At 36.8% G+C, this 13,016-nt stretch overlaps 2 long non-coding RNA genes across 3 annotated transcripts; one reads left to right on the top strand and one right to left on the bottom strand.

Moving 5' to 3' along the window:
• Positions 1-813: 813 nt before the first annotated feature.
• LOC132694024 (uncharacterized) lies at positions 814-5,596 on the bottom strand. Of its 2 annotated transcripts, none has more exons than XR_009617121.3 (2): positions 5,439-5,596; positions 814-1,284 (listed from the first exon to the last, which is right to left on the bottom strand). It is a non-coding gene; the product is annotated as an uncharacterized LOC132694024 (long non-coding RNA). The 2 variants fall into 2 exon arrangements; XR_009617120.3 differs by lacking the exon at positions 5,439-5,596 and adding an exon at positions 5,002-5,184.
• An 820-nt stretch (positions 5,597-6,416) lies between these two features.
• Positions 6,417-9,391, top strand: LOC144616799 (uncharacterized). The gene is made up of 3 exons (XR_013556554.2): positions 6,417-6,483; positions 7,391-7,525; positions 9,267-9,391. It is a non-coding gene; the product is annotated as an uncharacterized LOC144616799 (long non-coding RNA).
• Positions 9,392-13,016: the final 3,625 nt, after the last annotated feature.

Genomic DNA, 13,016 nt, shown 5'->3' on the forward strand with positions numbered 1-13,016 from the left:
GAATTTTGTTTTGTTTTTATATTTTAGAACAGTACAAACTCTGAGATTCAAATATCAACATTATACAACAGGTCTACAAATTTTTGCAAAGGAGTCTTGAGAAAATAAAATGACTCTACTATTAGGATAACACATGCTTAACCAAATGTATGTAATGTTGAACAGCATAGATTAAAATCAACATTTATTTAGCTTTAGACAAAGTCTATAGGATATAAATATATTAGACCTTGTGCTAAAAGTAGTACCTGAATACCTATACTTTTTGTAGTTGTTCCTCAATCTGCAGCTGCTATAACTTGTATCAAATAAGATGAAATTAATTATTTAATCAATGGGTAAGGATATTCTATAGCTCTTTATGTGATTAATGGTTAGGAAAACAGCCTCTGGAACTAGGATGTCTGGGATCAATTCCCAATGATGTTACTTACTAATCCTGGGAAGGATGGGTGACTCTGCAAAGAATATCTTGCACAGAATTTAAAAATTTGAGATAACCAAGTTTGAGATGGGCAGGAACGAATGAAATGCCAGGACTTAAATGCATTTATCTCTTTCTCTGCCAACTTCATTTTCTTCTATTGCATTCCCAGGATCCCATGTGCCAACTTTGGCCACTGCAACTTTGTATATATGAACACAGCAGCTTTGATGAAACTACCTTTAATATGTTTTCCAACAAAGAGGACAGGCCATCTTTTCCCTGAGCTCTAGTTAGAAACTTCTGCCCAATGACTGCCCAAGCTTGCAATCATATTAACTGTTGGGCAAGTATTAGTTTTCTATTGCTGTGAAACAAAGCACCACAAATTTCATGTCTTGAATCCAAACATTTATTATCCGATGGTTTCTGTGAATCAGGAGTCTGGGCTCTGCTCAGGTTCTCACCAGGTTGAAGTCAAGTTGTTAGTTGGGACTGTGATCTCATCTGAAGCTGTGGGTCCTCTTTTTCCAGGCTCATTCAAGTTACTGGCACATTTAAGTTCCTTGTGATTGTAGGACTGAGATCCCTGTGTTCTGGCTGGCTGTAGGCTGGGGCACACTCTTCAGCCCCCAGGAGGCAAGGCTCATGTTCTAACCACCTGGCCCTCTCACATCATGACAACTTACTTCTTCAAAGTCAGCAGGAGAAAGTCTCTTTTGTTCTGGTACAGTGAAGTCTTGTACAAATAACATAATCATGGAAGTGATGATCTCGTCATTTTTACAGGTCCACCTCAGGGGTGGGGGTGCGGATTATACAGGGTGTGAATTCCAGGGGTGGAAATCTCAGGTGTCAACCTAGAATTGTGCAGACAGTAAGGGTTAGAGTATTGTGCCTGGACCGGACAGGGTCATTGGCCACCTCTATGAGCTCACAGAGAGCTCCCTTATCCTCTGCTCTCCTCTAAGGAGAGACCAAAACAGTACCAGTAATTCATCTGGGTTAGAAGATTTAAGGAGGGATGTTTTTATGTTGGTCTTTAACTTTTTTCTCTCATTTTTCAGGGTATAAAGATAGTGGATCTTTCCCGCTGGATATAAAGCCCTTGTAGTAAATAAGTCAGGGTTTCCTTGTCTTGCCTTTCCTGTCCCTCCAGCCAAGATAGTTTCTTCATCAAAGTGTCTCAGTAAAAATTTACTGCACTGAAGTCATTAGACATGTTAAATGTACTGATAATCTCATTTAGAAATAAATTCCCACCCATCCTGGCATACTTGTTAACAAATCTAGCAGGAAAGTCATAAACATAATGGACCAGACCTCAAATTATTTCACAACCACCCCATTCCAGAGATGAAGATCCTTTTTGTTTGGTCTCAATTCTCCATATGACATTTGTATTTTAGTTCACACCAATAAATAGAGATAAACCCAAGTTTTAATCTTGGATTCTGAAATACAGCCAGTAACACTTTATTAAACATACCATTTTCACTCTAAGCAAATTTATTTGGATTAATCCAGATGATTAAATCATTCCACAAAAGATCGGTTGCAATAACCACTTTTCATTTGTATAAATAAATATGCTAAAAAGATAATACCACAAATTGGTAGGAAATTTTGCATTGTAGAAAAAGGCCAATCCTCAACAGGCACATGAAAAGATGTTCAACGTCGCTCCTTATCAGGGAAATACAAATCAAAACCACACTCAGATACCACCTCACGCCAGTCAGAGTGGCCAAAATGAAGAAATCAGGAGACTATAGATGCTGGAGAGGATGTGGAGAAACAGGAACCCTCTTGCACTGTTGGTGGGAATGCAAATTGGTGCAGCCGCTCTGGAAAGCAGTGTGGAGGTTCCTCAGAAAATTAAAAATAGACCTACCCTATGACCCAGCAATAGCACTGCTAGGAATTTATCCAAGGGATACAGGAGTACTGATGCATAGGGGCACCTGTACCCCAATGTTTATAGCGGCACTCTCAACAATAGCCAAATTATGGAAAGAGCCTAAATGTCCATCAACTGATGAATGGATAAAGAAATTGTGGTTTATATACACAATGGAATACTACGTGGCAATGAGAAAAAATGAAATATGGCCTTTTGTAGCAACATGGATGGAACTGGAGAGTGTGATGCTAAGTGAAATAAGCCATACAGAGAAAGACAGATACCATATGGTTTCACTCTTATGTGGATCCTGAGAAACATAACAGAAACCCATGGGGGAGGGGAAGGAAAAAAAAAAAAAAAAAAAAAAAAAGAGGTTAGAGTGGGAGAGAGCCAAAGCATAAGAGACTGTTAAAAACTGAGAACAAACTGAGGGTTGATGGGGGGTGGGAGGGAGGGCAGGGTGGGTGATGGGTATTGAGGAGGGCACCTTTTGGGATGAGCACTGGGTGTTGTATGGAAACCAATTTGACAGTAAATTTCATATATTAAAAAATAAAATAAAATAATAAAAAAAAAAAAAAAAAAGAAAAAGGCCAATCCTAGTTACAGAACTAAAACACCAAACTTTTTGGCATCACATTTAAGAAATAAATACAGATGAAAAACATGCTGCTAATCCATCTTTTATTTTCTTTCTCTTGTAACTCATGCCAGCAAAATAAAGCTTAGAAAATCTACAGCAACAATGGATTTCCTTTAAATAGTGATAGAAATTTGGCTCACTTTGATTACATGTCAGCTTATAAAAGTGTTCTTTTTGTGAGAAAATTTAGAGTAAAATATCCCCTTGGAAAGAGGACATTTAAAAAGACCTGTAAGAACAGGGGACAGGAGACAAGGGAAGACAAAAACAGTATATCTAATCTATCTAGGTTAGAAGATTTAAGGAAGAATGTTTTTGTGTTGGTCTTTAAATTTTAAGCACTATTCCATTTTAACCTCAAAACAGTATACTTTTCCACAATCTGGAATGTGACCAATCTTGCTAGTCTAAAGAGTAAATCATTAGAAAAGAAAGATTCTCACATACATCACAGACAATTCAGAAAGAGACTCTTCAGATTCAAAGCAGAACCAAGTTAGAGGAACCCTGTAAGCCATGCATTAGTTTTTCTAGAGTGACACGACTCACCTTAAAACTTATATTTGCTGTTTCAACAACATTTAAAAATATTTACAATGAGGCAAGTTCCAAACCTAGAAAAGGGAGATGACAGTTTTATAATATTCCTTCAGGAAGTATTTATTCGGAAAATATTTGTTCAGTGCTCACTATGTAATGTATCACAACTGGCTTGTGAGTGATATGAAAATCAAAGGACGTACCCCCATGGAGATTACAGTCTGATAGAGATACTAAGATGTTCACATAAATTATATAAAAAATAGAATTCAATGAGCCATGCATTAGAAGCACTAAATGCCACAGAAGCATGGAGGAGGGGGACAGATCACTTGTTAGGAAACCAGGAAAAGTTTCATGAAGAAGGTGAAATAAGAGGAAAGTATTACAGGGGAAAATGGTAACTGAAAATGTATGAAGTAAACTGAAATATTTCTGGAGGCTGTCAATGGGCACAGTAAGGAATCAGAGAGGCTGAGGAGCCATTGAAGACACCGGGAGTAGGAAAGTAACATTACCAGAACTGAATTCTAGGAAGATTCATCTGAAGACAGTTGAAAAGAGATTAAAATAGAGGAAAAACTAGAGAGAAGGAGACCTGTTCTAGATTAATCTGATAAAGACTGAAGGGATGCCAGGTATCTAGATGTGATGCTGTGGTTTATAATAAAAATATTTGGCCTTCATCCCTGTTTCCCTTGGAATTTCCTAAGTGATGGGGACCAAAAAGGTGTCTTTTGCTATTTTAATGAGGTGACTTTTGTACAAATACCAAGAATGGGGGCTGGTTGCCAGTGGGCCAACCATATGATCAGAGAGTTGGAACTTTCAGTCCCACTACCTCCAGGAAGGGGAGGAGGGCTGGAGGTTGAATCAATACCCAATGGCCCATGATTTAATCAGCAGTGCCTATGTAATGAAGCCTCCATAAAACAAACAAAAAGGATGGGGAGCTTCGGGGATGGTGAACACATGGAGATTTGGGGAGATCGAGGAGAGGGTGTGGAAGCTCCAAGTCTCTTCCCACATACCTTGCCCTTGCATCTCTTCCACGTGGCTGTTCCTGCGTTCCATCCTTTTATAATAAACTGGTAATCTAGTAAGTAAACTGGTTTCCTGAGTTCTGTGAGCCACTCTAGCTGTGCTGACAGCTCGGAACCTGGAGCCTGCTTCGCATTCTAGGTCTCCCTCTCTCTCTGCCCCTCCCTTGCTCGCAGTCTGTCTCTCTCTCTCTCAAAAATAAATAAACATTAAAAAATTAAAAAAAAACAAAAACAAAACAAGAAATTAACTCAAAACTGTGTCCATTCAGGGCTGTTCACAACCTGGTCGGCTTCTGTTTCTTTTTCATGAGGCCCATGTTTCCCCGTCGCGTCCTCCTTCACCGCCTCCCCTTCCCTCCCTTCTTCCAGGCAGAGTGGAATTCTCTCCTCCACGCGCCAATGTAGCGGGACTCGTCTCCCACTTCTCTGGCTTCCCGCCGCTCACCGTTTCCATGGAGACCTTCTCTTAATTAACTCAACCTAGGGACGGGGCACGCGGGCTGCACGAAACCCGCGGGAGCGGCGAGCCGCCGCGGCTGGAAGAGCGCGAGCAGAGCGAGGGCTCGCTGAGCGAGAGCCGGGAGGAGGAAGCTGGGAGCGCCGCCGCCAGGTGGGCTGCGGTCGCGCGCTCGCGCGCCACCTCTGCGCCTGCGGGACCGGCGCCGGCGCGCGAACCTGGCGAAGCGCGCGCGGCGGGCTATGTGGGCGCCGGCCCGCTCGGGCGCCTCGACTTCAGGTGTTTGCTCTCTCCTCCTGTCCCCACCAATTTAACCATTGTTAAAACCCGGGTCCTTTCCTTTAAACACTGTTCGGCTCTCCCGCGGCCCAGAGTTGGCTCCGCGGGCTCTTTCTAAACCAGCGCGCCACGGGGCGCAGACTCACGGAATTGAATTTGAGCCGGGATTTGCACTTGAACAGGCAGCCGGGAGCGGTCTTTCCACTTTGGCTTTCTTGCTGGAGCACAAAGCCTTCGAAACTCTAGTTTACGCTGAAGAGTTGGAGGAGGGGGCGGGGATTAATACTGTAACCCCGTGATAGAACAGTTACATCAGATTGTTGAGAAAAATGAACAAGGTTAAAACCTGGCAGTTTTGTGGAGGCGTCTGGATTGGATTATTACGTATTTCTTTTTAACTGGGTTGAATTTTATCTGAGGTGAACACCTTGATAGGAACTAAAGAGGATTTTGCAGGAAGAAACTTGCTTTGCAGTGGGCTTTAGAATTGATCATAGGGACCTGTTTAAGTGATATTTTTCAGTTTTCGAAATAGATGTATTTTAAATACTAGGTGTGTTAATTTTTTTCTTTAGATCTTAAGTTGAATATAAAGTTCTCAGTTGCCTAGGGAGTCTAGATTCCTAGGAAAAGTTGCACAAGCTTTTAGATAAATGTATTTAAAAATAAATTGAGTTGAAAAGACTTGCATGTTTTTCCCTTCGTCAATAGTTTTGAAATATTTTTCATAACGATGGTGTTATTTTAGAGTGTGAGGAATTACTTCCAAGAAAGTGGCAATATATAGTTGTTCTAGATTTCTATGGATTAAGATGAAAGTTTTACACAATGCGGTGCAATTTTGTATAATTGCCTGATAAATCATTTTACTTCTAACACCTCCTTTGTGTTTAATTATAGCAGCTTCTAGAAGCAAATTATTTTGTTATTTGTTGGAAAGTACTGGTGTTTCCAGTTTTTTTAGGTGGAGGATATTATGCAGCACTTACTTGTTAATGCCTTAACATTCAGTTGGATGAACAGTCTAACTTCAAAAGATATGACATTAAAGTGACACACACACATCCAAAGACTGAATAGTTTAGTTTTGATGCTAAAAAAAAAAAAAAAAAACAAACATGTTGAATATACTTTATTTTCCAGATGGAGAAATCAATTATTCTATTGCTCTGGTTACAATATGTTGTTAAGGTAAGACATCTTTGAATGTGTTTTGTTTTGAATAATTAGGTAATGGACAGGATACTGTTGCACTGAGTTTGTTTTAGAAAATGAGGGGTATGTTGAAGAGAAATAACACAAAACATTAGAGTTGGTACCTAAGACAAATTTTCTCTGCTAGATGTTCCACAAATCTGTGCAGATAGGTGGCATCTGTTTTCACTGCTTACAAATTGGGAGTAATCAATGGAGAGAGAGAGAGAGAGAGAGAGAGATCAGAATTTGGTAAAATTCATGGTATAGTGAGGCATTTTAAGGTTGTTTTTGTTAGGAATTTTGGTAAGTATACCATTCTTTTGAAAGCTGAAGTCTTTTTTACTTGTCGTCTAGGGAATATAAAAGGGCTCTGATCCTGCAGTCTAGCTGTTTTATCTCAGTTGCTAACATTTTCTTCATGGTATCAATGAACTGAGCCTCTAAAATAGCTCAGCCAAACATTTTGCACTCTACTCATTTTTACTGCAAGTGTGTTACCAAGAATGTCTGTGAAATATTTTAATTTTTTAGCCATTATCATCAAGGTACACAGTTGACAAACCAGGAGGGTGTGCTGTGTTTTTCCTGTGACTTTGGGTCTCTTTGTTCTCCCTGACTCCAGGAACATGGTGTTTCCTACTTTGGGAAAGATGGATCTTAAATGTCTTTGCCCTCATTTTACTTACCTTTAGTAAGTTACTTTCAAAATTACGTTTACAAATAGGGTATCCAATGGATATTACCTAATTCGTGTGTAGAAATTGATATTGTTAAAATAGTTTTCAATTATAATTTGGCATAGTTTAGGCTTAATTTTTGTAAGTTTGCTAATAAAATAATAGTAATAACCAAGAATATATTTTTATTTTATTTTTACAGTTACTTTTCTTTCCCATTTCAGATCGTTTGTTTCTGTTATATGCCAATGAATAATCGAACAACAACAGTTTTTATTGAATGGGATGAATTTCCTAAGGGAGGAAGTCCTGAATTTTATTTTTTAAAATATCAACTTGTTAATAATTTTGCTGAAAAAGTAAGGCATCTTTTTCTTGACTCTGATAAAAGGTCAGCATAGTGTAAATTTGTTGTGACTAAATGTTGCATCATAATAGGAATTTAATAGTTATTGAGATTTTTTCCCCTAGTTTTATTGAGATAATAATTGACATGTAATATTGTGTAAGTTTAAGGTATACAACATAATGATTTGATATATGTACATATTGCAAAATGATTACTACAATAAGTTTAGCTGACATCCATTATCTCACATAATTACAAATGTTTTTCCTTGTGATGAGAACTGTTTGCAACTTTCAAGTACACAACAGTATTGTTACCTATTATCATCCTGTTGTACATTATACCCCAGAAATTTTATCTTACAATTGGAAGTTTGTATCTTTTGACTATCTTCACCCAGTATTCCTCCCACCCCTGCCTCTGGCAAACACCAATCTGATCCATTCGTATGTTTGGTTTTTTTAAAATTCCGCATATAAGTAAGATCGGTATTTGATGATTTCACTTAGTGTAATGCCCTCAAGGTCCATCCATGTTTTTGCAAATGGCAGGATTTCCTACTTTTTTATAGCTGAATAATATTCCTGCGTGTGTGTGTGTGTGTGTGTGTGTACCAGATTTTATTTATCCATTCATCTATCAGTGGACACTTCGGTTGTTTTCTGTATCTTAGCTATTGTAAATAATGCTGTAGTGAACATGGGGGTGCCAATATCTCTTTGGGATGGTAATCTTGTGTCCTTCCCGTGTATACCCAGAAGTGGAATTGCTGGGTCATATGGTAGTTTTATTTTTAATTTTTTGAGCACCTTCCATACTGTTTTCCACAGTAGCTGCACAAATTTGTATTGTCACCAGTAGTCCACAGGGGTTCCATTTTCTTCATATGCTTATATAGCATTTATTGTCTCTTCTTTTTGCTGATAGCCATTCTGACGGGCGCCATTCTGACATTGTGGTTTTGATTTGCATTTTTCTAATGGCTAGTGATGTTGAGCACCATTTCATATACCTGTTGGACATTTGAATATCTTCTTTGGAAAAATGTTCAGATATTTTGCCTATTTTAACTGGATTATTTATTTGTTGTTGTTTGTTTGCTTCTTGTCATTGAGTTGTATGAGTTCCTTATGTATTTTGGATATTAATCCACTATAGATTTGTGGTTTGCAAATATTTTCTCCCATTCCATAGGTTTTTTTTTTATTTTGTTGAACTTTTCTTTTGCTATGCAGTTATTGAGATTTTTTACTTTTATTTTATTAATGTATGAAATGTTAGCATTTTTTGAAATATCTTTAGTAAGTGATCAAATTAACACTCAAATTTTTCATAGGAATGATTTTTTAACTATACTATATACTATATATACTATACAGAGAGTTTATATCCTGTATACACTATATTATGTACTATACAGAGAGTAATTATTTAAATCTTCTCATGGTTCATGGGTTTGAGCCCCACATTGGGCTCTGTGCTGATGGTGCCAGGCCTGCTTGGGATTCTCTCTCCCTCTCTGTCCCTCCCCCACTCACTCTCTATCTCTCTCTCTCAAAATAGATAAATAAAAAAAAATTTTAAATAAATAAAATATCATTTATGTAAAAATAAGTATTTTCTGTATATGTTTACATTCTGTATGAAAAATTGCCTCTTATAAAGGAAATGTACAAAAGTCAGTCTTTTAATGAATGTACCTGACACAGTTAACAAATACTTCACAAGCAGATGAATCTAATTATTTACAGAATGTCAAAAGCATTCCTGCAGACCTGCAAAAACTTTCAAAGTCAGTAATACTAGAGGAAAATGAAGACTATCACATCATTCTACAGTCTATAAAATATGGACAAATTTTAAGTGAAAAGTCATTTGAAACCCGTAAGTAATTTGTATTTTTTGTTCATCTATATTGCCTAATTATAAAAGGGAAACAATTTTATTACCAGATAATCTGAATTTTACAGTGATTAACAGGTATATGATAGTCCAAAATTGCATCATCATGTAGTGTTTTGTTTTTTAACATAATGTAAATTTCAAAATTTAAAGGAAATTGTAAACTAAAGTAAGAATAAGATTTTCATTTTTGACACTTGATGTATACTAATATGAAGAGATAGGCATAGTAGAGATGTTACATGTAATCCATATTATCTACAATATTATAATGCAGATTTGTAATCTAAGTCATTCATTTTAGGTAGAGTACAAGAAACTCCCATAGAGTCTAGAAAATATTTTATAGTAGATAATATGCTTTCCTCTCATGGTGATTCTTTTGTAATATACTTCAGTATCTTGTGTTTCATTCAGTTTTATTTGAATCCAACTAATTATGGTCCTTGATTTTTTAGGTGGTTTCTCAACTAGCAATATTAAAACAAAAGCAACAAGCACGAGTGTTTCCTTTAACTGGAGTGTGCTGTCTTCCAGTGACATTTTAGTGTCAATATCTCTCAGTAATTCTACACAAATTATGGAAAATAATATTACAGCTTATGAGTGGGCTAATTTAAAACCTGCAACCTTATATGCTTTTAAATTTGAATTTAAACAATTGCATTTGGATTTTATAAATGTATTTCAGAGACTGGATGTTCAAGTAGAAACAGGTATTATCAATATTTGGTTCATTATTAATATATATCTTGTAGATAACTTGGTAGATGTATTGTTCTTTTCACAAGTGTTCAGCCTAATATTAGCCACTGTAAACTGCTAGCAAATGAACTAACATAGTCCCTTTTTATCTAACTATATCATCCTGACATTTGACTGATTTATTGAACAAGCTGGATTTAGCAAGCTTAAGTTAAGAGCCAACTTTATTTTCCTTCCACCACTTTTAAAAAAACTGAACCAAATAGGTTCTGTTTTCCTTAACTCTGGCAATCATTGGTAGCTTTATAAGTGACTAAAGTATCTATAAATAGTCTCTGGTATTAACCAGTCTATTAAAATCCAACATAAAAATATCAATCTTTCATCCTATTTGAGACTTCTCCATTATTCATCCCACATCAGACCTGACCAAAATTTGGAATACTGCAAGGGAAGGGGAATGTATTTAATTTTTTATGGCTTCTCAGATCCATTTCCTTCCTCCACATGGTGGGAAAAGATTTAAGAAAAGAGGAGAGAGTCAGAGACAGCTAATCAGGGTGATACACTCTCTGTGATGGGCTAAGAGTCCTATTTTAATACCTTCTATAGGAATAAACTTGAACCACAATATATGTTTACAAGCAAAGTAGAGAAACATGTGAGTAGTAAGGAAAAGATAGTAAGGTAATTAAGCATCGCCTCTTCCCATCCTCCTTCTATAAAAAAAAAACAAGACAACAGTTTCTTCAAAACATCCTTCACACATCTTCCTAATTTCAACATTGTTAAAATACCAACAAGAGTTAAAGTATAATATATACTCTCAACAGGTTGATATTTTCCTGTGTTTCTATGGTGTGCAATCTTAGAGAAAAAGACTTAAGTGTTTTTTGAAAGGTGAACCCATTTGAAGCCAAGTAGCTGTGGCAGAGAGAACAGTTCTTAGCCAGTATTATGTCTAGTTATTGAAAATAAAAATAAACCTGAAATAAACTTAAAAAGTCTTCATAAGAGGAAGGGAAAGGAAGGGCAACCTAAAGTGACTAAAAAAAAAATCTGTGGTTTTTGTTTTAATTAAGTTATAATTTGGCAATAATTTTGCATAATTAATTCTTACAACTACTTAAAAACTATTTTAATTGGTAGTAATTCATTTACTACTTGACTAATAGCAACTTTAGCACTTTTGCTCATTTGGGAAAAATATAGGGAAAAGTGCACCATTAATACTATGAGGTTTTCATGATTAACTACCATAGATGTTAAGAAATGTAATTATGAAATGTTATATTCCTGAATTCATCTTTCACAAAACATTTTTCTTTTGGTAGGTTCATGTTCACGAGGATGGGTAGCATTAAAAAATAGCTGTTATAAAATTAGCAAAGAGAGTATGCCGTGGGATATAGCTGAGCAACATTGTAAGTTATCCTTAAGTTCTGCACACCTTGTGGATATAAAAAATGAAGAGGAAAAAAACTTTATATTTTCACTCCTCAGGTCGAAGAATCAAATAATAATATGGACTGGTCTTAATGATTTGAAGGTAAGTATATGTAAAGAAATGCATAAAATGATAAAACTTACCCCCCCCCCAGTCTCTCCCTCCCACTGTCCCTTCCTTCCTTCCTTCCTTCCTTCCTTCCTTCCTTCCTTCCCCATTCAATAAATACTGAGTACTTCTTGTAAGCCACACCCTGTTTTCTTTTTGTTTCTCTGTGTCAATCTGTCTCTTCCTCCCTGCCTATCCTCCCCCACCTCTGCCTCTCTTTAGAGCAATTTAGGTTCATAACAAAATTGAGGGGAACGTGCAGAGATTTCCCACGTACCGCCTGTCTCCACATATACATAGCCTCCCCCATCATCAGCATCCCCTACCAGAGTGGTACAGTTATTACAACCTGCACTGGCACATCATAATCACCCAAAGTTCATAGTTGACATTAGGGTTTGCTCTTGGTGCTATACATCCTATGGGTTTGGATAAATGTATAATAATAGACAGTAATTATGGTATTATGCAGAATATTTTCATCACCATAAAAATCTAATGTTCTCTGCCTATTTGTCTCTTCCCACCCCCTTCAATCTCTTTTGTAGGCATCTATTTCTTTATGTAGGGTTGCTTTAATTTTGGTCTTACCTAGACCTGTCTTAAATGTTGGTGATTTCATCCATTTCTTCAGTTATTTACCACCTAGCCCAATTGTTCTTAAATATTTACCCAGCCCACTTGTCTCTTATGAGCTCCAGACATTTATCTAATTTTCTTCTGATTATTGCTTCTGGAATTTTCCACAGACACTTTAACAATGCCCAGACCGTCATGTCATCTCCTCACCAACCTGCTCCACTTCCTCTATTTATCACCTCCATGAACAATACAGTAATGTGAACCTGAAAATATGGAAGATTTGTTCATTTTATTTCTTTTACTTACAACATGCAGGTTTATGAAATTTAATTTTACTAAAAGAGATGTGGAAAGATCTGAAGATTTTACTCAATACTGGTGAGATAAGGAAGGTGTGACATTTTCTCAAACGTTCTTATCACTATGGAATATCTCATGAAATTTCATTTTGGTCAGCTTTGTGTGGGAAAACCCAAGACCTAGCACAGTTCTGTCTAGTCTGTATTTTCTTCTTGATGATCCATTTTTTAAAAATTTCCTGCCATTCAAAAATAAATCTGTTCTCCATGGCATAGCCTGGCATGTAGTAACCCAAAGCAAATCCTACCAGTTTGATACCAATTTTTCTGTGAAACTTGGCATAAGCTTGGGGAAAGCTATTGACAGTCTTTAATTACATTTTCATCTTTCTCTTTTTGAGCCTCCTTTATCTTTTCATGGGCAGTGGATGAAGCTCTAATAGAGATTCCTCAAACTG

This window comes from Panthera onca, chromosome B4, assembly GCF_046562875.1.
Source record: "Panthera onca isolate mPanOnc1 chromosome B4, mPanOnc1 haplotype 2, whole genome shotgun sequence".
Classification (NCBI taxonomy): Eukaryota; Metazoa; Chordata; class Mammalia; order Carnivora; family Felidae; genus Panthera; species Panthera onca.